This window comes from Apium graveolens, chromosome 6 (assembly GCF_009905375.1).
Source record: "Apium graveolens cultivar Ventura chromosome 6, ASM990537v1, whole genome shotgun sequence".
Lineage (NCBI taxonomy): Eukaryota > Viridiplantae > Streptophyta > Magnoliopsida > Apiales > Apiaceae > Apium > Apium graveolens.
The window spans coordinates 115,418,664-115,443,842 of record NC_133652.1 but is presented as its reverse complement, the minus strand read 5'-3'; the positions used below and the strand labels follow the sequence as shown (position 1 = coordinate 115,443,842).

Below are 25,179 nucleotides of genomic sequence, written 5' to 3'. Positions count from 1 at the left end.
GTTACCTTTGAACTTTGAATTTGCAAAAAAATGGGGCCCACTTGTGGGCCAATATTAGGGACCACAAGTTGGCCCCATTTTTTTTTAATGATTTGTATTATATTAATTTGACAGAATTTGTTTGTAAATAGAACATATATACCATTAACATGTTTTTCATATGTAAAAAGCAATACTACATGAAATTATGCTATTCAAAATCGACAATCCCAAAATATCATTAAATACCATAAAATGTATTACATCCAAACCAACTCAAATATTCAAACCATCACATGTCTAAAACTACGACAACAACAATTATTTTAACTAAACAAAATAGTTCAGGTTCTTATCAAACATTAGAAAAAAAGATAAACTTAATAAAATAACACTAGAAACTCTTCACATTCTCCTACAAGATCTGGAGCTTTAAATTTAAGAACTGGTGTTGGTTTCATTTCTGAATGTTAATCTGACGCCTTCTTCAAATTTCATAGGAGAAAAGCCTAGCATTTGAATTAGTTTGCTGATGTCCATTGATATGTGAGCAGGGGACTTGACACCGCGATCAATCTGAAAAGTAAAGATTTAAATATCATATTTGTGGGAAGCAGAGGAAATCGATATCCAATTAGGTGAGTGTGATTGATTAAATGTTGTGTGCTTTCTGGAAAGGGCACAACTCGCACAAATGATTATACATAAGTGTAAACAATGATAAGATGACTGGGAAAGTAACTTTTGATTCAGGGTTCAGTGTTTATGGTAGACTTACTAATGATGCCGATATTGGTTTGAGTAATGAGCTTTTATAAACTCTAACAGCTGCCACTGTCTATGCCATTTGGAGCCGTGATAGTCTGTCTGGCCCCCCAACATTCAGAACCAGTTGCATTTCATTACATCCTGGACATAACACAAACATAATGTCATAACAAACATAAAGATAATAAAAGAATGAAACAATGGAAAATGGACCAATTGAATCATATGCACGAAGGTAAATCAGTGATGTTTTAGTGAATTGTGACTAAAATTCAATGCAAGTTATCCAGTAATCATGTGATACAACAGATTAGATTTATCATATGATGAACAGCATGGCCGATTCAATCTCTGATTATGAATAATTTATAATATAGTTTTTACTTTTATAACATGTGAAGGTAGAATATTTTCTCCCGGAAAGGTATATCTAAGTGTCCTCTTGCTGCAGCTAAAGGATATCGCAATCCAATGGTATTTTGCAGAAACAACTTGAGCATGATATATTCATCAGCAAAACCTGATGCACTGAGATGATACTGGTGGGGTGTATATATTCCAGCTAAGCTTAATAAAATTGAACATAATTGATGAAATAATTAACTGATCTCATGATAATGATTGAAGAGAGCAGTACATTTTTTTAAAGGAAAACGTCACAGCAACAAGTGCTGGAATTTTCTTTCATGAATAAAACACAACAAAATTGTATCAAAGGGAATGGTACAAGTGTAAATACATGATTGAAGAAGACTGGATTTCAGAAATCGAAATAACACTTCCTTCTGATATTTATGTCAGTATATTTGACTGTTAGTTTATCGACAATCCTAGTTAGCATTTTGCAGTTTTAGACTAAGAATGTTGAGATGTTGATCTGTAAAAGCAGATGGATTGAGCTGATGATATTAATAGGTTGCATATAGCATTAAGGTAAGATTTCAACAGTTAAAACTTATATTGTAAAGGGATCACTACTAAAGAACTTCTGAATCGTCCGAATATATGGAAAAGACTATTTATGATAACTCCCAATTATGCTTATCTTAGTTATTACACAATTAATTAATATCAAATGTTAAGGAAACGGGTCAGACTTTGTTTAAGGTATAATGGGTCAGACTTTCAATTTGGCACGACAGAAATACCCGGGGACTACCAATATTGATTGATTAACAAACTAGAGAAACTGGAGCATAACAGCAAGGAAAGTCATGTGAGGAGTTATATGTAAATGTACCTGGTATCATTTGTTTCATTTGGCGTTGGACAGAAGGAAATGAGATAGTTGGCAGCACTGTCACATATGAAAGCGCCGACCTTATTATCATAGACATAACTGTACGCCGTGGGACACGCCTTTTTGAACACGTTAGCGTAGTTTGAAGCCTTACACTTATCAGGTGAACTGTAGTTGCCGGTACAACAATACTGAGGATCACCAAAAGCCACGCAAGCACTCTTACAAGCCACCCCTTCCCCCTGAACTTATCTTTAGCTCGGATGGACACACGCTGTTGACGTCCATACTACACTCTGTCCTTGAATAGTTGAGTCCACCTAATGGGGAGATCATGATCGGCAAGTTATAACCATCAACCATGCTAATGTCAAAGAAATCCCTTCCACCAGAACCATCGATCGAGAACTCAGCTAGAGTTGCTCCCCCTACAGATCTACTGCCCGTACATTCCAGCCTACAGGAACCACAATCGCCCGTGAGGCAAGTGAAGTTTCCAAAAGAGTCTTTGACACATTGAGTCCTACCATAGAACCAACCGGTCCAAGAGGATGGTATATTGATGGTTGTAGTTTCGCCTTTCCGAAGTTTAACTAGTGGTTGGAACATGAGTAGCGGTGTTGGATTTAATGTCAGGCCATACTGTCTGGTTACATCTGTTAAGTAATGTTACTGTTGCGGATGAAACTACTCCTGTAAAATCAAATTATATACACCAGGTTATACACATGATGTATAGAACAGCTTGTAAAGTTGATCAAGTACAAATTTGTTACCTGAAATTAGTAGATGTGGAATCAAGAAAGCCAAAAGGGAGATTGATGAGCAGACTACTCTGGACATTTGGTTTTGTATTAATAATATGTCAGATTTTTCAGTCATACAAAAGAAAGGGACCAAGATTATCCAAAAGATTGTTACAATCATTATGTAATTAGTTCGAATTCTCAGTTGATTATGAATAATTTATCATATATAAAAGTGATGGCTATATTGAGACAAGGTTGAAAACAATCAATACACATGAAGACACTAAGTTGAACTATGTAATAGCAACAATTCAATATTTCAACAGAATACAAATAATATCAAGCTATGATCATTATCCCCGACGTGAAGGGCTATCATTTAGAAATAATAGCTATGATCATTATCCCTGAACTGAAGCTTAGATTCAAATCGCAACTGATCAAACTTCAAGAAAAGCAATTTTAAAAGAACAAGAAGCCCATGATATATAACAAATAGAAGTACTGTGATCATTAAATTAACAATAAAACAAACACACTAAAAGCTTCGAACAACATTATGGTACAAGAAGACTGTAAAGAAATTACCATGGTTGAATCCTACATGATATGCCCTTGGAAAAGTGATTACAAAATCGCCTGGGTTCTGAACTAACCTAAGAATTAAAATCATAATATATTAAAATCATTAATTTCCTTATTAGATTTTGTAGTCTTACTTGCCGAATGTGACATATCAGCGGCTGATTTTGAGGGGAACATGATAGCCCAATTTAGTTTATATAACATAAACTTGATATATAAACATAAGTTCACACAAGCACAAGTTCACTTACAATATTCAATTCAAGCTCACACACTGAGAAACTACATAAAACATATAAAAAGAGATGGAATACCTTGATGTAGAATCGTAAATTAAGCCCAAGCTCTGAATTAGACCCAAATCAAACCAAACTAACCCTGGAAAAAAGATAAACCAATTAATTTGAGAATTTAACCAAAAAAACAAATCACAAAACCCCTAATTCAAATAAAAACCCTAGTTTTCTTTAAAACTTGAACCCGCAGACCCATACGCATCGATTTGTAAAAGTTTAACTCTGAATTGAATAAAATCGACTTTATTATACCCTTAATGTAGAGAATGGCGGAGAGAGAGCAGGAGGGAACTAGATGAGAGAGAGAGAAGGTAGTGAGAGAGAGATCCAGAGGAGAAATAGAGTATATTGACTTTTCGAAATTTTTTAATGTACCGCCTGTTTGACAAAAATTGACGCTTCCCCAAATTTTAGCCAAATTTTAGCCGCCTTGTTCAATTTACCTCATATTTTGTTTTTAACTTTTTTTAAATAAATTATTATCATAATAAATTGTAACTAAATTATTTAAAAATAATGTCACTACCTACAATTTAAAACTCAAACAGCAAATTAATTATATCAAAATTAGTTAAATTTAAAATTAAATAATATGATTAATTTATTTTATATTTTTTTAAAGATAAATTTTTATATATTAATATAATGTTAATTTAATATTTAAAACAAAATAATCATTATTCACTTATTTCAAAAAAGTAACATTTTTAAATTATTACTTAAATATAATGTAAAATTAAATAATTTAAATTCACATATTTTAAATATATCTTATTATTTGTAAAATGATAATATTTTATTCATTAATACCCTATGGTAACACATCTTAAAATATGTTGCAGTGTGTAACATTTTCTATCTATGGTAACATGTTGAAAAGGCTATGGTAACATCAAATGTGCGATGTTGCAGTAGACAAAAATAAGCATAGCTAATGTAACATTAAATTGTAACACTCATGATCAAACTATTGCGATAGGCCATCTATGGCGTAGTGACCCCTGCCCCTGAGCCAGAGTCGGAGATGCCTAAGACTGATCCTGTCAGTATTGGTGGCAAGTTAGCCCAGGACCGAGACTTTGTGTACTCCCGCATTCCTGAGTTAGGAGCTTTGGTGGATAGACTAGCCAGGGAGTCTAGGCAGAGTGCTTCTGTTATGGATGATGAGTGGCGAGTTCGAGTGAAGATGGTGGAGCAGGTTGCCAGGAGGAGATTGGATGAGGGGCCATCCACTAGTGATGCTGATGCTGAGGCCCGGAGGCTGCATAAGATCATTCGCTGGATGTTGGTTGTGTTGAGAGAGATCCTAGATGATTAGACAGGACTGTTGGTGAGCCCGTAGATTGTTGTTGTTTTCAGCGTCGGTAGGCTTTGCGATACTTGGTCAGATGCCGGGATCCCTTTTTCATTTATCTTGTTGTATTTCAGATCAGTGTAGTAATAGTAGTAGTTGGAAGTTAGGGGTAGATAGGGGGATGTTTTCCAGTTTTTCCTCTGTTTAACCTTGCTATTTATTGTACCTTGTTTCAGAACCTTAAAATCCAGAATATTTCCTATGTAACCCTTGATTTAAATAAATCTATTATCTTGCTTTCCTTTGTGCACCTTGTTTATCTTATAAACTGTTCTCAATGCCATGTTTTAAATACAACCATGTTTTCGTACAACCATGTCTAAAGATCATAAAACCCTATTCCGTGCCATGATAAAATAACACTGATATGAGAATTATGTAGTAATAGGATTGCATGTGCAAATTGGGTAAAACTTAAAACCCATAAAAGAGATTTCATAAAAATTGTTGTTATATATGCCATGCTATCGTATTGCTAAGTAATTGCTCAATCAGGTTTGTAAGAAATGGCCAACTAACCAGATCACCAAGAAGAAGAAATTCCCACCGAAGACCCAGAAATAAACCCAGAAACCACTTTGATGAGTAGACTTGCTCAGATTTTGCAACAACCTGTGGCCCCAAAAGTTGGAAATTTCAAGCACTTTCAATCTGTTCACCCTCCAGAGTTCTTAGGTTTGCCAGATCCGATTAAAGCACAGTCGTGGTTGAGAGAGATGGAAAAAGCCTTTGAGCTAGCCGAAGTTAAGGACGATAAGAAGGCTCAGTACGCAAGTTATTATTTGAGGGATGAAGCAAGTTTCTGGTGGGAGTCTTCTAAGGCGTTGTTGGAAGGCAAAGACTTATCTTGGGAGAAGTTTACTGAAATGTTTTTGGAAAAATATTTGCCAAGTTATATGCAATATCAGTTGGAGATGAAATTTTTGGATCTTAGACAGGAGGAAATGTCGGTAGCAGAATATGAGGTGAAGTTTTCGGAGTTGGCAAGGTTCGTGCCAGAATACATGAATACTGAAGCAAAGAAGGCTAAGAGGTTCCAGCAGGGACTTAAGCCGTGGATTAGGAGTCAAATAGCAATGTTGGAGATCAAGAACTATGCTGCCTTGGTTCAAAAGGCAATGATAGTGGAAGGTGAGCGGGAAACTGCTCGAAGAGAAAATGAAGGAAGAAAGAGGAAGTTTGAAAGCTCTGAGCAAGAGCAAGGAAGTTTCAAGTTCATAGGAAAGTTTGGAAAGAATGGTGGAGGTCAGAACAAAAAGTTTCAGAAGTTTAGACCCGGGAATGGAGCTCAGAAGAACCGTTTCCAGAAAGCTGGACAACCGGGAAAGGATAGCAGGCCCCAGATGCAAGAATGCAGGAACTGTGGAAAGAGACACCCGGGGAGGTGTAATAAGCTGGATATAACATGTTTTAAGTGCAATCGGAAGGGGAATTATTCTTCAGAATGTTTAAATGAAATAAGGAAGCCTGATTTGGCTTGTTTCAAGTGTGGCAAGGTAGGCAATATGGCTAGAAATTGCAAGGAGCCTGTGCAGAAGGCTAATGTTCTCAGAATTGCTGGACCGCCGTCTCTCCCAGCACCATCAGCTCAACCCAGAGCTAGGACCTTTAACATGTCAATGAAAGATGCGGTGCAAGATGTGGACGTGGTAGCAGGTATGCTTATTATAAACTCAGTAGAAGTAAAAGTTTTGATGGATTCTGGAGCAACCAGATCTTTTATTTCTGAAGGCATTCTTGATAAGTTAAATTGTGTTGCGTACCCTCTAGAGCCTAATTTGATTATAGAGGTAGCAAATCAAGAGAAAGTTTTTGTTAATAAGATTTGTCCCGATTGTGATGTGTCTATAGAAGGTCGGCACTTTTCTGCTGACTTAATTCCTTTTAAGTTAGGAGAATTTGAGGTTATTCTAGGAATGGATTGGTTGTCAAATCATGAGGCGCAAATAGAGTGTAAAAGTAAGAAAGTGAAGTTAAAAACCAAGGATGGTGAGGAAGTGATATTTAAAGGAAAGAGGCAGGAGAAGAAATTTCTAACGGTTATTGAGGCGAGAAGATTAATGCGTCAAGGATGCGAAGTTTATTTGGCTCATGTCGTGGATGTGGAGAAAGAATCTGTACGGATCGACGATATTCCGGTAGTAAGAGATTTTCCGGACGTGTTTCCTGATGAATTGCCTGGACTACCTCCAGACAGAGAGATCGAGTTTACGAATGAATTGGCTCCTGGTACGGAACCAGTGTCGAAAGCTCCCTATCGCATGGCGCCGGTTGAAATGAAGGAATTGGCAGCCCAGTTGCAAGAATTATTGGACAAAGGAGTAATCCGACCGAGTGTATCTCCGTGGGGCGCACCGGTGTTGTTTGTAAAGAAGAAGGATGGAAGTATGCGATTATGTATCGATTACCGTGAACTGAATAAGTTGACGATCAAGAATAAGTACCCTCTACCGCGGATCGATGACTTGTTTGACCAATTGAAAGGAGCTTCGTGTTTCTCAAAGATTGATTTAAGATCTGGGTATCATCAACTAAAGATCAAAGCGGAAGATATACCCAAGACAACATTCCGAACAAGATACGGACATTATGAGTTTTTGGTGATGGCATTTGGCTTGACGAATGCGCCAGCTGCATTTATGGATCTTATGAACAGAGTGTTCAAGCAGTATTTGGACAAGTTCGTGATTGTGTTTATTGACGATATACTTATTTATTCCAAAACGGAGGAAGATCATAAGGAGCAATTGAGGATTTCCTTGGAAATTCTGCGAAAAGAGAAGCTGTATGCAAAGTTTTCAAAGTGTGAATTTTGGCTAAAAGAAGTGCAATTTCTTGGTCATGTAGTTAATAAAGAAGGAATTAAAGTGGACCCAGCTAAGATAGAAGCTGTAATGAATTGGGAAAGACCCAAGACTCCGACGGAAGTCAGAAGTTTTCTGGGATTAGCCGGATACTATAGAAGATTTGTGCAAGATTTCTCAAAGATCGCAGTTCCATTGACAAAATTGACGAGGAAGAATGAGAAGTTTGTTTGGACAGAAAAGTGTGAGGAAAGTTTTCAAGAGTTAAAGAAGAGATTGGTAACCAACCTGTGTTGGTATTACCAGATGATAAAGGTAAATTTGTGATATTCAGTGATGCTTCCTATAAAGGACTTGGATGCGTGTTAATGCAACACGGGAAGGTGATAGCATACGCGTCAAGGCAACTCAAACCGCACGAGCAAAAGTATCCAACGCACGATTTGGAATTGGCAGCAATAGTGTTTTCCCTTAAGATTTGGAGGCATTATTCGTACGGGGAAAAGTGCGAGATTTATACGGACTATAAGAGCTTAAAGTATATCTTTACTCAGAAAGAACTGAATATGCGACAAAGAAGGTGGTTAGAATTGATCAAAGATTATGATTGCGCGATAAACTATCATCCTGGAAAGGCAAATGTGGTAGCCGATGCTTTAAGTCGAAAGGAAAAGTTGAATATGTTAACGTCATCAGAAGAATTAATCAAGGACTTTGAAAAGATGGAAATAGTGGTGCAGACTCCAGAATGTGGAGGTGAAGCCATTTATGCAATGCTGTTTCAACCTAAAATTTTGGAAAAGATTAGATGCTGTCAAGAGCAAGTGATGAATCGCGAAAGGAATAAGTTGACGGGAGAAGAAATTAAAGCTCAAAAGGATGGAAAAGGGATATACCGTGTTAACTCACGTATTTGGATACCTGATGTTGTGGAACTAAAGCACGAGATTTTGCAAGAAGCGCATAACTTGAGATTTTCAATTCACTTTGGAAGTACGAAGATGTACCAGGATTTGAAAGGAAATTTTTGGTGGCCAAACATGAAAAAGGAAATTGCAGAATGGATAAGCAAATGTTACACGTGCCAAAGAGTTAAAGCGGAACATCAAAGGCCAAGTGGATTGCTTCAGCCACTGGACATACCTGAATGGAAATGGGAACATATCGCAATGGATTTCGTGGTAGGATTACCTAAAACAAAGTCTAATCATGATGCAATTTGGGTGGTAATTGATCGACTGACAAAGTCAGCACATTTCTTGCCGATAAACGAAAGGTTTTCATTAGAGAAGCTGGTGAAAATGTATCTGGATGAAATTGTGATGCGTCACGGAGTTCCTGTATCTATCGTGTCTGATAGAGATCCAAGGTTTAATTCGAGATTTTGGCGACAATTCCACGATCATTTGGGAACGAAATTGAAAATGAGTACGGCATATCATCCGTAGACAGACGGACAAAGTGAAAGGACAATTCAGACAATTGAGGATATGTTGCGAACCTGCGCAATAGATTTCAAAGGAAATTGGGACAATCATTTGCCCTTAGTTGAGTTTTCCTACAACAACAGTTATCATGCAAGTATTGGCATGCCGCCTTATGAAGCGTTGTATGGAAGAAAGTGTAGATCCCCTACTTATTGGGACGAAGTTGGTGAGCGCAAGTTAATTGGCCCCGAGCTAGTGCAGCAAACGAAGGAAAAAGTTGAAATGATACGAAAGAGACTAATTGCAGCTCAAGACCGACAGGCAAAGTACGCGAATCAAGAGCGGAAAGATGTGCAATTCAAAACGAGACAAGGTCTTGTTGAAGATATCTCCTTGGAAAGGTTTAACTCGATTTGGAAAGAAAGGAAAGCTAAGTCCAAGGTACATTGGACCATTTGAAGTATTGCGACAAGTTGGGAAAGTGGCGTATGAATTAGCGCTACCGCCGCAAATGCAACATCTGCACAATGTATTTCATGTATCTCTCCTGAAGAAGTATAATGCTAATGCGAGCCATGTGATCGAGTTGGAACCAGTAAAAATCCAACCAGATTTGTCCTATGTGGAACAACCAGTGCGAATTTTGGATCGAAAAGAAAGGACGCTTAGAAATAAAGTTGTACCTCTAGTTAGAGTGTTGTGGAGAAATCCACTAGTTGAGGAATCGACCTGGGAATTAGAAAGTGAAATGAAAGAAAAGTATCCCCATCTATTTGCTTAGATTAGATTCTGGGGACAAAATCCTTTTAAGGAGGGTAGATTGTAATGACCGAGAATTTTGCGTCGTAATTAAGAAAGTAAACTATGTGTTATGTGATGAGATTATGTGATTAAGTGGTGATTATTTGTCTTATCTGTATACTAGAGTTAAGGAGCGTGGATAAAAACGTTCCAATTTAAAGAGTCAGCTTAAAAGTCAAGCTGTGGTTTCGGGCCGTCAGGTAGAACGGAACCCGTCCTAGTATGAAAATTAAATAATATAAAATGTGAATTATATGTGAAGTAAATGAATGAAGTATTTCGTCTTAAGAGAGGTGTTGATTGGCAAAGGTAATGAGAAGCGTATTCGAAATGCTGAGCGTCGGGCCGTCAGGCGGAACATGACCCGGTACGCGTAAAAAGAGAATAAAGATTAAAGAGGGATAGATTCTATGATCAGACCTGAGTCGTTATGTGACTATATGTGTGTGATTGCTTGACTGTGTGCATGATTATATGTTCTGTGTTAATTTCTGTGAACTTTAAAGGAATTATGTGATTTATATAAGGGTTTATTTAACCTTCGTGCATTTTTATAAAATCATCTGAGATGGATAAAAACATGGTATTCGTTCTGTTATCTTCGTAGAGGTCTTAGAGACTTTTTAAAAATGATAAGTGAATTTAATTGTGGGTCTTTGCATTTTTAAATTGATTTTATGTGGAAAAGGTATTTATTAAAGCGAGTTTGCGAAATTCATATAAAATCAACTGCTCGCTCAAATTCTTATTATGAGTAATGGATGAAAAGCTAATTTCGAGACCTACGTGTTAAAATTGTCATTTTCAATAATTCTCGACTTTCCGAGAGAGAAATATTTTTATTTTGAATTTTGTTATATTTGAGTAAAAAGAGAAACAAAATGTAAATTAAAAAGGGAGTTATTAGATTACCATTTTGCCCTTGTGTTGGTGGAGTATAAATTACTCCTTCCTCCCCATTTTCTTCTTTCTTTTCCGTGCACTCACTCTTTTCTCTCCTCTTTTTCTTTCACTCTCTCTCTCTCACTCAAACAACTCTCTCTCGGCTCTCTCTTCAATTTCTCTCGGTATACCTCCTTTTTCCTTGATCAAACTTATCAATCATCCCTAATTCTTCTTGATAAACACTTATGTGTAGGTAGAAGTGTGTGCATATGTGTATTGGTGCTTGCATGCCGAAGTGTGTGTGTGTTTTTGGGTTCGATTTTGAGCTAAGAACCGAGGGCTTGCTTGATTAGTTCGTATCCTATGATTATTGTGCTGAAATCAGTTTGCATGTGGTGTTGATGCATTTCTTTTGAGAAATCGAGGGTTTCGTGGTTGGACACCCTCGAATGAGGGCACCACCGTGAAGCCACCGCCACCGGTGATGAACTCCGGTGAACCGGTGGTGAGCTATGATGTTAAAAACTGAGCTCTAGAACCTTAAGATCACTTATTTATGTTTGCATGTGGTGTTTTGATTAAAAGGACGAATGGCCCTTACTATTTTAAGGAAATCAAGTTGATTATATTGAAATGCATGAGTCATTGATTTGATGTTGAAATATAGGTAGATTTGTGATTCAAGAATTAAAGATATCAAGTTGCATGATTATTTTTGAAAAAGGCAGAATGGTTTTAATCTTTAAGGTTGTTTGATTTGAATTAACTTGTTTAAAATGATGAGGGATTGTTATTAGATTAAAAAGGAATGAAAATATTGTTGCATGCTAAGTTTAGGTTTGAATTTTTGTGTTAATAAGAAAGGAAATTGATTTTTGTTGGATAATCTTGGTAAACACTAAGTATAAATGGACTAAAAGTGATTGCATGTTAGTTTTAAAAAGGATCAAGATGTTCATGTCAATGATTTGTCCTTGGGATGTGAATTTGAGTTATTGCCGAATGAAATTGAGTTAAAATAAATTAATTTGATGAATGAATGGATGTATGTTGTAATTTAGATAAAAATCAATTGTGTTAAGGAACTTAGTTGGCTTACGTGATAAAGATAAAGTGTTTGATATTGTGCTAAGTTAACATTGAATTGCATGTGAGCATGTATGTATGTTTTGGTTCGAATGGTTGTTGATCAAGAAAATGGTGCTATTTTAAATGTGGAATCATGTTAGAACTAAAGTTGTATGGTGTAATTTTGAGAAATTTGATTGTATATGTATAATTATGGTTCGGATTTCTATGATTAAAAGAAAGGAGAGTGGTTCTTTAAAGGTTGTTAATTGAGATACGTGTTTATGTGAATTAAAGTGAGTATTTGATTGATTTTATGGTGGGTATTTGCAATAAGGCCGAATAGGCCATAAGAAATAAAGGTCAAAACTTGATTTTGGTAATTGAAAGAATGATTGAGTGTTATAGGTGAAAATCTTTGATTTTGCTTGATGTTTTGATTCGAATTAAGGAATAAAAAGGGAATTAAGTCGATTGATAAAAGTGATAGTATGCACGTAAATATTTGGTTGAAAATGTGTCTAGTACTCGTAAAAGAGTAGTGTTAGTGTGATTTGAGAAATAGCCTAGGTCAAGCGAGTACGCTTTGATTGCTAGGTATATAAAGATATAAAAACTACGAGAAAGAATTGTGCTATGTGCTATGTGCTGTGTGCTTATTTGTATAAGCTATACTCGTATAGTTCGAGTCAAAAATATAATCGAGTTATCGTATAGAGTGATCGTTCCGGGAACGAGAGTTGGAAATCTAATTAAGATTTCTGGTTTTATTGTAGATTCGGAGCGTGAGGGCATTCGGGCTAGGAAAGGGAAAAGTATATTAGGTGGCAGTAGTTCAACCCTCAGGAAAGCAATTTCAGGCAAGTAACTCTGATTACTTGTGTAAATGATTATAAAGGAAATGTTGTTCATACCATGTAGAGTATTGAACTGTTAAAGTATGAAACCCTTGCTTTATGAAACCCTGATATTGATTTGAAGTACCATTTGTTCTTGATAACCTGTTATTGATAATCCTATTGATCTCACCTGTTGATAATCTGCCTTTCTGTTCAAGTTTCCTATAATGCCATGATCATATTGAACCTTTAATTATCTTGGTTAACTCTGTTTAATGATACCCTATTTCTCTTGATCGCCCTAATGATCCCTGAGTTATTTCTGATCCTTCAAATTTAGTACCTTATTAACCTTGATACAGAATTCTTGAGAATTGTTCCTTGCGTATCTTTGATTCACTCCCTGAACTTTGTTTCTTTAAAAATCTGAATTAAGAATGAGTTTCGACTTGAAAGAGTCCGAATGATTTCAAAGGCTTGGTAATGATAATATGAATTTTAGAAAACCTATTGTTTTCCAACTCAAGGTTTTCCAAATGAATTCCTCATGGATTGGATTGAGACGTAAGAGGCTAGTGGGACTAGTCCAGTCATGGTAAGAGGCTAGTGGGACTAGTCCAATTTAAGGCTGAAATTATGCCGAATGGTACCTTAAAGACCGGAATGGAGGTCGATACGGGCTGATCACCCGTATATAATGAAATGGAAAGATAAGTGATCCAATCAAGGGTTCTAAATGATTATTTAAGAAAAGGAACTGAAACTTTTATTCAGTAAATTGATTTTTGGAAATGAAAATGGTTTATACTGTTTTGAAAAGAGTTGATTATGTTATTGTGGAGCTTAGAGCTCAGAACCCTGATTCCTGAAATTGTTGATCATATGAATGATTCTATATCTTGAAATACTGTTGCTTTCTTCTACCGAAAGATCTATTTTGATCCTATAATGATTTGTGTTGAATGTCGGCTTTCATCCTGTTTCGAGCCTTGTTTCTTGAAAGCCCAGTTATTCTTCAGATACCTTTCCTTATCTCAAAGAAAAAAAAATGAATATACGGAAATCTGCCACCTAGATTAGCTAAAACAGAATGCCCTAGTTTGTTCAAAGCATATTGAGAATTGTTATTGTAGAACTTCTATTTAGTTACTTGCTGAGTTTTATACTCATTGTTTTGTCTTAATCTAACCATGGTAGTTAAGCAAGAAGATGGCCAGGCTTAGGCGCACTGCTCGTAAGAGCGTACCTGGTGGTCCCTACCGTGTTAAGGGCTTCCAGTTGCCAGAGCAGGTAGTATAGGTTATGAGTGAGCTCGCGCCTAATAAAGAGGTGTTTAAAGATACAATGGGTTATCTGTCGGTTCCCAGCCGGAATCGATATTGATTATTTAATAATATTTTGGGTTTGTAAGTTATATTTGGTGATTGATAGTTGTAATCTTGTCTCATACTTTATCCTGTTGATCCTGTTAGTAGTTAATCGGGGTTTATGCATATTTAATTAGTAGATTAGAGGTGTGTGAGTCCTCATTTCCTAACCCCGAGATTGAGGTCCTCACACTAAAAGATTGCTCCTCTATGCCTATCTCACAGGCGGGGTGAATCTGGTTAACAGGAATAATCTCATGATTGGCTATTTCTACTTGTAAGGGTTCTATCAAGGGTTCAGCCTTAAGTCTTAACTTATGTGCAAGGTCCTTTGATATAAAAGATTTAGTTGCTCCCGAATCAAATAAAATGTTTGCACTGACTGAATTTAGAGAAAGGGTACCTGCTATCACATCTGAATCTTTCATAGCATCCTGGACTGTCATGTTGAAAGTCCTTGCAGTAGGTGGCTTATTGGAGGCAGCTCTGCTTGCTCCCGAAGCTGCTGGTTTGTTCATTGGGCATTCCCTCTTCCAATAACCCGGGCATCCACACTGATGATAAGTGGTGGTTGGAATGACGGCAGGGGTTGATGATGGGCACTTAGTTGAATAGTGACCTTCCTGACCGCACTTAAAGCAGGTTACTGGCTTTCCTTTACACTCCCCAGTGTGCATCCTTCCACAAGTGTTACAGGCTGGCAATGGGGGTCGAGACTGGTTGGAATAGGACATTCTTGACTTCTGGCCGCTCTGGCTCACACTCACGCTCATTGGCCGCTTAAACCCAGTGTTCTTTCCCGGTAGGGACACTACCCCTCGATTAAATCTAGTTGGGAAGCTTCTTCCTGCGGAACCTCCACCCATGCTCATACTTTTCCTCTTTATTCCCTTCTTCTCTCTTTCCTTCTGCATCTATTCACTTCCGGCTTCTACAATTGTTGCCTTTTGCACCAGAGTGGCATAATCCGTAAGCTCAAAGATGGCCACCCTATTCTGAATCCACGGTTTCAGTCCCTGCTGAAACCTCCTAGCTTTCTTTTCCTCGGTGCTCACAAACTCCAGCACAAACCTTGATAACTCAGTAAATTTCGCTTCGTACTCTGCTACAAACAAGTTATTCTGCTTTAGCTCCAAGAACTTGAGCTCCATCTGGTTTTCCATAAACCTCGGGAAATACTTTCCCAGAAATAACTGACTAAATCTCTCCCAGGTTATAATAGCATCTGTCTCCATGTTTTTCTTGGCCTCCCACCAGTAGTCGGCTTCTCATTTCAGAAGGTAGGTAGCAAATACAGTCTTCTGTGCCTCATCGATACTCAGAATCTCAAAGGATTTCTCCATTTCCTTTAACCATGCCCTTGCCTCAACTGGGTCGGCTGATCCGTGGAACTCAGGGGGCTTAAGGGACTTAAAAGCCCTGAAAGAGTTTGCCACAATATTGTTATTTCCTTGAGGGGGTGGGTTGGGTTGACGTTCCAAGTTCTGCCTTAGAAGTTACATTAACTGGCCCATGGGTTCCATGCCTGGGTTTGGTACTGGTTGCTCAACCTCAGTTTCTCCTTCTTCAGCCTCTATCTCAAATCCCTCAACATCATATGTTTCCTCTTCCTCTTCATACAGGGAGTCATCCTGTTCCACATAATCCTCATCTTCCTCTTCACTGTGTTCCTGGTTTCTATTGTCCTGATTATGGCTTCCCTGGTCCTCAGATCCAGGGTTCGCCCTAGTTCCAATCTTTCTTGGCGGCATGATACTGATAATAAAAAAATTATTGGGAAATTCAACGTTAGGTCACAATCATACACAACATTGTGTCTTGCACAATTCTATAATGGGGAGAATGTATCTCGCAATTTTATTGTTTTATGACAGTTCTAATAAGAAGTGCAGTAATAATAATGATAAAAACAGTGATCTCGTCACTAAGGAACTGAACCGAAAGGAAACAAATATATACATAATGCGAGAAATACATAGTCTGATCTGGTCAAAAGTACAACAGTGCTACAGCCATCTGTCCCAAAAGTGATACACAAGAGTCTATCTGTCTAGTCAGAAAAAGGGATGCTATATACAAGTCAACTATCCCGGAAAATTGGCTCTTACTAAGGCCTCGACTAACTAGACAACTAGACTATTCCATCGTTAGTCCTGAATCACACACCGGAGCGGGTCAGCTCCCAAACCCTTTCCATCACATGACGGAAGATATAGTCGGCCTGCCGCCTGGAGATCCTACCATGCCTGTCCCCCTGGAGCGATCTGAGCCTCGCTCGGGACGTGAGCTCTATCCCCGTAAGCTCCCTCCTCAAGGATCGGGGTATAGAAGCCCTAGTCTCATAAGCTCGGGTACGCCTACCCGCCCTCTCCGCATCCAACTCCCTCCTGGCCTCATCCAGTCGGGCCTCAGTGATAAGTGGCATTTTATACCACTTAGAACGTCTTAAAATGGCTTAAATTGGTGTCTTGAAATCAAGTATTTTGTGTATTTGATGCGTTTTTCTAGTGTTTATGCATTTCAGGGTTTTAGTTGCATTTCGGGGGAGGAATCATCAAGAATAAGCCTTGGCATGTGTTCACCATTGCGAGAGGAAAGAAACAGGCAGATTACGGTGAAGAAACGGAGCAAAATCAGATTTTTTCCAGTAGAGGTCTGAGCGCCCGCTCAGCATTGCTGAGCGGCCGCGCAGCAAGCTGAGCGCCCGCTCAGCTATGCTGAGCGGCCGCGCAGGGTCGGGAAAAAAGACAAATTATTTTAGGACTTCTACTTCTGTTTGGTTTCCACTTCTATGTAATCTGAGTTTTATGGGACTATTATATAAGTAGATTTGAGACGTTTTCACAAGTGTGGATTGAAGCAGATTGTGTTTTTACGCAAGAAGCGAAGGAGATAAGGAAGAAGACCGATTTAGCACACCGCAACGAAGAGGAAGCATATCTTCTTGTGATTCTTGTTTCGTTGTAACGTTGGATGCTAGTTTTCTTGCTTTGAACTTATTTACTCTTGTGACGTACTCTGTTTTAATATAATTAGTTTAGTTATTATTTTCTTGTGTTTGTTTATCATGATTTCATATGAACCCATGATGACGATAAGTGCTATTATGGGCTAATCGTGATCATGGGGTTGCAACGGATTTATTATGGAATTCTTTAGTTAATTGTTTAATACTTTAGTGTGTGATGATTGCATGATATCTAGTATTGGTTGTGCGTATTCGTCTTATGTGCGTCGCGAACATACAAGATAGGGTGTTAATCTCTTGTGAAGCGACGGTGGATCTTGAGATTTAGAACTTGCCATGCTAGCATAGGTTCATGTATATTGTGCATGATTAGTGGGTAACTCTAACAGTTTTATTTGCCCTATGTAATCAAAAGGAATAACTTGTGCTTAAATTGTTGTGTTGTCAATTTCTGTAGACATATAGGAACTCAACATAATTGATGACTATTCAACTTCTATCTTAATTGTGGATGCTTGGTAGAATGGTATTAGTACAATGAAAGTTGGCTTTTATCAGTTTCGTGTTATTCGATTAATATCATCACTGTCACATGCTAAAGGTAATAACAATGGCTATAGAAGGAAGTAATAATAAAGTTGTGATCTCATGAGTGTTTTATTATTGATAAATTGAAGTGTTAGTTAAGTGATTAATTAAGTAGTTAATTATAGTTAATATTTAATCAACAATTTTAAGTGTTAGTGTCTTAACATTGAGAATTAATCATACATTGGTGAGTGAGTTTAATTAGACAATAATTTAGTCTGAGTCTCTGTGGGAACGAACTAGAAAGTATTCTATATTACTTGCGAACGCGTATACTTGCGTGAATATTAGCGCGTGTTTTCGCCCTAACAAGTTTTTGGCGCCGCTGCCGGGGACTCGGCGTATTTGTTTAGTTTATGTACTTACCATCATTGGTCATTAGGACTCAGTGATTAGGACGTAGTAGTTACTTATTTTTTCCGGTTGTGTTTCAGGTACTTTAGCAAGCGTTTATGCAAACTCGTTCTCCTGCTCGCAAGAGGACTTTAGATACAGCTGAGGAGACAGACGAAGTTCTTGATATTCCGGAGAAGTTAGATTTTGAGGATTCGGATTCAGGAACTGAGCAGAAAGAACCAGTAAACATGGGAGATCGTATTGTTCAAGTTGATCCAGCTCTGATGGATTTTTCTCGGCCTAAAATTGATGACATTCAGTCAAGCATCCTTCATCCGGCTATTCAAGCTAACACCTTTGAAATCAAGCTGGGCACTATTCAGATGGTGCAGAATTCTGTTTCTTTTGGAGGAGCGGCAACTGAAGACCCCAACATGCACATAAGGAATTTTGTCGAGATCTGCAGCACTTTTAAATATAATGGCGTGACTGATGAGGCTATCAAGTTGAGGCTTTTCCCATTCTCACTGAGGGACAAGGCTAAAGACTGGTTACATTCTAAACCAGCTGGGTCCATCACTACGTGGCAAGATCTTGCGCAAAAGTTTCTGGTGAAGTTTTATCCGATGGCAAAGACTGCTGCTATGAGGAGTGCTCTTACTCAGTTTATGCAGCAACCTACAGAATCTATGTGCGAGGCTTGGGAACGCTACAAGGAAATGTTGAGAAAATGTCCACATCATGGAATGCCGGATTGGATGGTGATCACTGGTTTCTATAATGGTTTGGGGGCCCAATCTCGGCCCATGCTCGATGCAGCAGCTGGAGGCGCCTTATGGGCTAAAAGCTATACTAAGGCGTATAATCTTATAGAGATGATGGCTGCAAATGAGCATCAAAACCCAACGCAGAGGATGACGTCAGGCAAGGTAGCTGGTATTCTGGAAGTTGATGCAGCCACCGCTATTGCAGCCCAGCTCCAAGCGCTATCAATGAAGGTTGATTCTCTGGCTACATATGGAGTTAATCAAATAGCTATAGTTTGTGAGCTTTGTGCAGGTTCTCATGCTATGGATCAGTGTTCTCTTATCAACGAATCTGTTCAGTATGTGAATAACTATCAGCGACAACAGCAGCCTGTGCCAGCGACCTATCATCCTAACAACAGAAATCATCCAAATTTCAGCTGGGGGAATAATCAGAATGCTATTCAGCCACCATATCAGCAAGGAGTGAGTAAATAGTTTAACCCACCTGGATTCCAGCAACCACAGCAGTATGCTACAAGGCAATCATATCCTCAACAGGGAAGTACAGCTGCACCTACTAGTGCTGATTTTGAGGAACTTAAGCTGTTGTGTAAGAGTCAGGCGGTTTCTATCAAGACCTTGGAAAATCAAATCGGTCAATTAGCCAATGCAGTGCTCAATCGTCAACCTGGCACTCTTCCCAGTGACACGGAAGTACCAGGCAGGAAGGAAGCTAAAGAGCAAGTCAAGGCTATTACCTTAAGGTCTGGAAAAGTGGCTGATGCTGAAAAGGCAAAAGAAGTAGAAGCTGAAATTAGAGATGAAGAATCTAAGCAAAAGGAGAAAGCGGCGGAACCAAGGAAGACTACTGTTGAACACACTCTGCCTGAGGCTAATACAGGGGAGAAACAGCTTTATCCTCCACCACCTTTTCCTAAGAGATTGCAGCAACAAAAGCTGGATAGACAGTTCGGGAAGTTTCTGGAGGTGTTCAAGAAACTTCATATCAATATACCTTTCGCTGAGGCTCTGGAACAAATGCCTAGTTATGTGAAGTTTATGAAGACTATTCTTTCAAGGAAGGTGAAACTGGATGACCTTGAAACCGTTGCTCTCACGGAAGAATGCAGCGCTGTTCTGCAGCAAAAGTTACCACCCAAACTGAAAGATCCAGGAAGCTTCACCATTCCTTGCACCATTGGCAATCTAACTTTTGACAAGTGCCTTTGTGATTTGGGAGCAAGCATTAATCTGATGCCGTTGTCGATCTTTAAAAAGCTGGATCTGCCTGATCCAAAACCCACATACATGTCGCTACAATTGGCTAACCGTTCAATTACTTACCCAAGGGGCATAGTTGAGGATGTGCTCGTCAAGGTGGATAAGCTCTTCTTTCCTGCAGATTTTGTTATTCTGGATTTTGAGGAAGATAAGAAGATTCCCATAATCTTGGGAAGGCCTTTCTTGGCTATTGGCCGTACCTTGATAGATATGCAAAAAGGTGAACTTACTATGCGGGTCCAAGATCAGGATGTGACCTTCAACGTGTTCAAGGCAATGAAATTCCCTACAGAAGATGAGGAGTGCTTAAAATTGGATGTGATTGATTCTGCGGTTACTTCGGAACTCGATCACATGCTAATGTCTGATGCATTGGAAAAGGCCTTAGTGGGGAATTTTGACAGCGATGATGAAGATGGCAACGAGCAATTACAATATCTGAACGCTTCTCCCTGGAAGCGAAAGCTGGACATACCATTTGAATCTCTTGGTACTTCTGACCTTAAGAATGCTGAAGGGAAGCTCAAACCATCAATAGACGAAGCACCTACCTTGGAGCTCAAGCCATTACCTGAACACTTGAGGTATGCTTTTTTAGGTGATTCATCTACGTTACCTGTTATTATTTCATCTGACCTTTCAGGAAGTGAGGAAGACAACCTCTTAAGGATTTTGAGAGAATTCAAATCGGCTATAGGATGGACCATAGCAGACATCAAGGGGATAAGTCCTTCATATTTTATGCATAAAATTCTGCTAGAGGAAGGTAGTAAGCCAACTGTGGAACAGCAGCGAAGACTGAATCCCATCATGAAGGAAGTGGTGAAGAAAGAAATTCTGAAATGGCTGGATGCAGGCATCATTTATCCTATTTCTGACAGCTCGTGGGTGAACCCCGTACAATGTGTACCTAAGAAAGGAGGTATCACTGTGGTCGCAAATGAAAAGAATGAGCTCATCCCTACTCGAACAGTTATAGGATGGAGAGTATGCATGGATTATAGAAAATTGAACAAAGCCACAAGGAAGGATCACTTCCCTCTTCCATTTATTGATCAGATGCTTGACAGATTGGCGGGTCATGAGTATTTTTGTCTTCTGGATGGTTATTCCGGGTATAATCAGATTTGTATTGCACCAGAGGATCAGGAAAAGACTACATTCACTTGTCCATTTGGCACGTTTGCTTTTCGCAGAGTTTCGTTTGGGTTATGTGGCGCCCCGGCCACGTTTCAGAGATGTATGATGGCTATATTCTCTGACATGATTGGAAATAACGTCGAAGTGTTCACGGATGACTTCTCCGTCTTTGCACATTCATATGATGAATGTTTGAATAATCTGCGCGCCGTACTCAAAAGATGCGTGGAAACTAATTTGGTGCTCAATTGGGAGAAATGTCATTTTATGGTGTGTGAAGGCATTATCCTTGGGCATAAGGTCTCTAGCAAGGGTCTGGAGGTGGACAAGGCCAAGGTGGGAGTCATTGAAAATCTTCCCCCACCTAATTTTGTGAAAGGAATCCGTAGTTTTCTTGGTCATGCGGGTTTTTATCGGCGATTCATCAAGGACTTTTCAAAGATATCTAAGCCGTTGTGCAATTTGCTTGAGAAAGATGTGTTTTTCAAATTTGATGATGAATGTTTGGCAGCATTCGAGACTCTCAAGAAGAGTTTGATCACTGCACCAGTTATTACAGCACCAGATTGGACAGAACCATTTGAGATGATGTGTGATGCGAGTGATTATGCGGTAGGTGCAGTTCTAGGACAGCGCAAGAAAAACCTCTTCCATGTGGTCTACTATGCGAGTAAGACTTTAAATGGTGCCCAATTGAACTACACCACTACTGAGAAGGAGCTTTTGGCTATAGTCTTTGGTTTTGAGAAATTTCGATCTTATCTGCTTGGTACGAAAGTAACAGTATTCACTGATCATGCGGCTATTCGCTATCTGGTTTCCAAGAAGGATTCGAAGCCGAGACTCATTCGTTGGGTGCTTTTACTTCAGGAATTTGAGTTAGAGATCAAAGATAGAAAAGGTACTGAGAATCAAGTAGCTGACCATCTCTCTAGATTGGAGAATCCCGATTCTACTTCACAGGGTAGGACGTTAATCAATGAATCTTTTCCGGATGAGCAGTTGTTTACAATTCAGGAGGAAGAACCATGGTTTGCAGATATTGTAAACTATCTCTTCAGCAATATAATGCCTCCTAATTTGACATCCGCTCAAAAGAAGAAGTTTCTGCATGAGGTGAAGTGGTATATGTGGGATGAACCATATTTGTTTAGACAGGGAGCTGACCAGATCATCAGGAGATGTATCCCGTTCTGTGAGACGGAGGGGATATTACGAGACTGCCATTCCACGGTTTATGGTGGACACTATGGTGGTGAGAAGACGGCAGCTCGTATTCTGCAAGCAGGTTTTTTCTGGCCTACTTTGTTCAAGGATGCTCATCAGTTTGTTTTAAGGTGTGATCGTTGCCAAAAAGTGGGAAATTTGTCAAGGAAGGATGAGATGCCATTAAATGTGATGCTTGAAGTTGAGGTCTTTGATGTGTGGGGAATCGATTTCATGGGGCCTTTTATCTCGTCTTGCAATAATCAGTACATCTTGTTGGCAGTCGATTATGTCTCAAAATGGGTCGAAGTTAAAGCTTTACCGAAAAATGATGCAAAGGCAGTGCTAAATTTTCTTCATTAGCAAATTTTCACAAGGTTTGGAACACCTCGGGTAATCATAAGTGATGAAGGATCGCATTTTTGCAACCGTAAGTTCACTTCTATGATGCAGCGTTATAATGTGAATCATCGAGTAGCTACTGCCTATCATCCGCAAACAAATGGTCAAGCGGAAGTGTCTAACAGAGAGATAAAGCGCATTCTAGAGAAGGTTGTGTGTCCGTCAAGGAAGGATTGGTCTTTAAAGCTCGATGAAGCTGTTTGGGCTTACAGAACAGCATACAAAACTCCACTTGGGATGTCACCGTTTCAGTTGGTGTACGGTAAGGGATGTCATCTTCCTGCGGAGCTTGAGCATAAGGCCTACTGGGCATTGAAAAAGTTGAACCTGGATTTAGATGCAGCTGGTAAGAAAAGAATGCTTCAGCTTAATGAACTTGATGAATTTCGACTTCAAGCGTACGAGAATAACAAAATGTATAAGGAAAAGGTGAAGAGGTGGCACGATAGGAAGCTACATCCTAAGTTATTTGTGCCAGGGCAACAAGTTCTTTTATTCAACTCTCGGCTCCGACTTTTTCCTGGGAAGTTGAAATCAAGGTGGTCTGGACCTTTTATTGTCAAAACTGTGTTTCCACATGGAGCGGTGGAAATTTTTGAGAATGATCCGGACCAAGCATTCAAGGTTAACGGTCAGCGGTTGAAGCACTACTATGGGGACATGGCAAACCGAGAAGTGGTTAGTGCCATTTTGTTGACTACTTGAGAAGGGTACGAAACGTCAAGCTAATGACGAAAAAGAAGCGTTGCATGGGAGGCAACCCATGAATTGTTGTTGCAGGAACCCTTAGAAGTTAATAACCTATCCAAAAACACAAAAAAATCAGAAAACAGGGGCTGAAAAAAAAATTTCCAGTGACCCCCTGAGCGCCCGCTCAGCTTTGCTGAGCGACCGCGCAGCAAGCTGAGCGCCCGCTCAGCTTTGCTGAGCGACCGCGCAGCAAGCTGAGCGCCTGCTCAGTTTTGCTGAGCGACCGCTCAGGGGTCGAGTATCAGAATTTTTTTTACAGTTCACAAAAAAAAAACAGTTTTAGCCCATAAACCCACGATTTGTTCCCACTACCCCATCATTTTACCCCTTAATTCCCAAACCCTAATCTAATCCACACCCTATATATACATACACCTATCCTACATATCTCCCACAAACTTCCTACACTTAAACCCTCTCACAAACATCAAAAATCAGTTCTTATACACTTTTATTCACGAATCAATGGCACCCAAGAGAGCACGCACTATTGACAGCAGCAGCACAGTTCCTACTGCTGATTCATCGAGGGGTACTGCTGCAAGGCCTCGGTTAACTGACAGAGCCGCGGAGGAGGAGTACACTAGGCTGTTGGGGAAGCCGATTCTGAAGGAGAGGGGGTTTTTACCATCGGGGAGGGATGGTGAGTTGCTGCCCATGATTGCAGAGAAGGGGTGGATAGCTTTTTGTGAGTCACTTGAAGTAGTACCGATGAGCGTTGTTCGCGAGTTCTACGCGAACGCGAAGGCCGAAAAGAATGGGTTTTCTGTGGTCCGTGGGCTGACGGTTGATTATCATCCTGCGGCGATTCGCCGTGTGATTGGACAGCGAGAGAGGAAGCTCGATGAGGAGAACTGGAATGAAAAGACTGCTGAGGATTTTGACTTGGATTTGATTTGTGCGACTCTCTGTCGACCGGGCACAGTTTGGACCTGCATGACCGACACTAATGAGTATCGTCACTTTCCGGCGATCGCCATGAACAGGTATGCCCGTGCATGGAATGCATTTATTTATGCTAATATTTTGCCTTCTTCGCATGTACACAAGGTCACAGTTGAGAGAGCACAGTTGTTGTGGGGAATTCTGAATGAGGAGTACTATGTGGACCTTGGTGAGTTTATCTACCAAGGAATTCTGAAGTTTTTGAGGGGAGCGAAGCATATGAACATCCCTTATGCATCTACGGTTACGAAGCTATGCCGAGCAGTGGGAGTGATTTGGCCGGCTCATGAGCAGTTGCAGTTGCCAGCAGCTCCGATTGATTCTGGCACTCTGAATGGGATGCAGGAGTGGACCGGTGGTGAGCCTGAGGAGCATGGGCTGGGTTATCGTCTTCCAGGAGGGCGTCCAGCACGAGGTGCTACTATGGCTAGGCCAGGGCGTGATGAGGCTGGTTCTTCGAGAGCACAGGAGGGTGCTGGGATGGTTGATGCCCAGTAAAGGAGGCTTTCACGGTGGAGGGATGCCATGTATGAGACGCAGAGCAGGTTTGCTCAGGAGCTCACCCTTGCGTTAGGGACTGCTTTTCGAGGCCTTGGAGCTGATATCCAGTGGCCAGTTTTTGGTGAGGACTCTGCATACCCGCCGCCTGATA

At 39.6% G+C, this 25,179-nt stretch overlaps 1 non-coding gene and 1 pseudogene across 1 annotated transcript; both read right to left on the bottom strand.

The window, feature by feature from the left end:
- Positions 1-881: 881 nt before the first annotated feature.
- Positions 882-2,830, bottom strand: LOC141665404 (thaumatin-like protein 1b; annotated as a pseudogene).
- Positions 2,831-18,695: 15,865 nt separating this feature from the next.
- Positions 18,696-18,802, bottom strand: LOC141669332 (small nucleolar RNA R71). Its single transcript, XR_012553619.1, has one exon. It is a non-coding gene; the product is annotated as a small nucleolar RNA R71 (small nucleolar RNA).
- Positions 18,803-25,179: the final 6,377 nt, after the last annotated feature.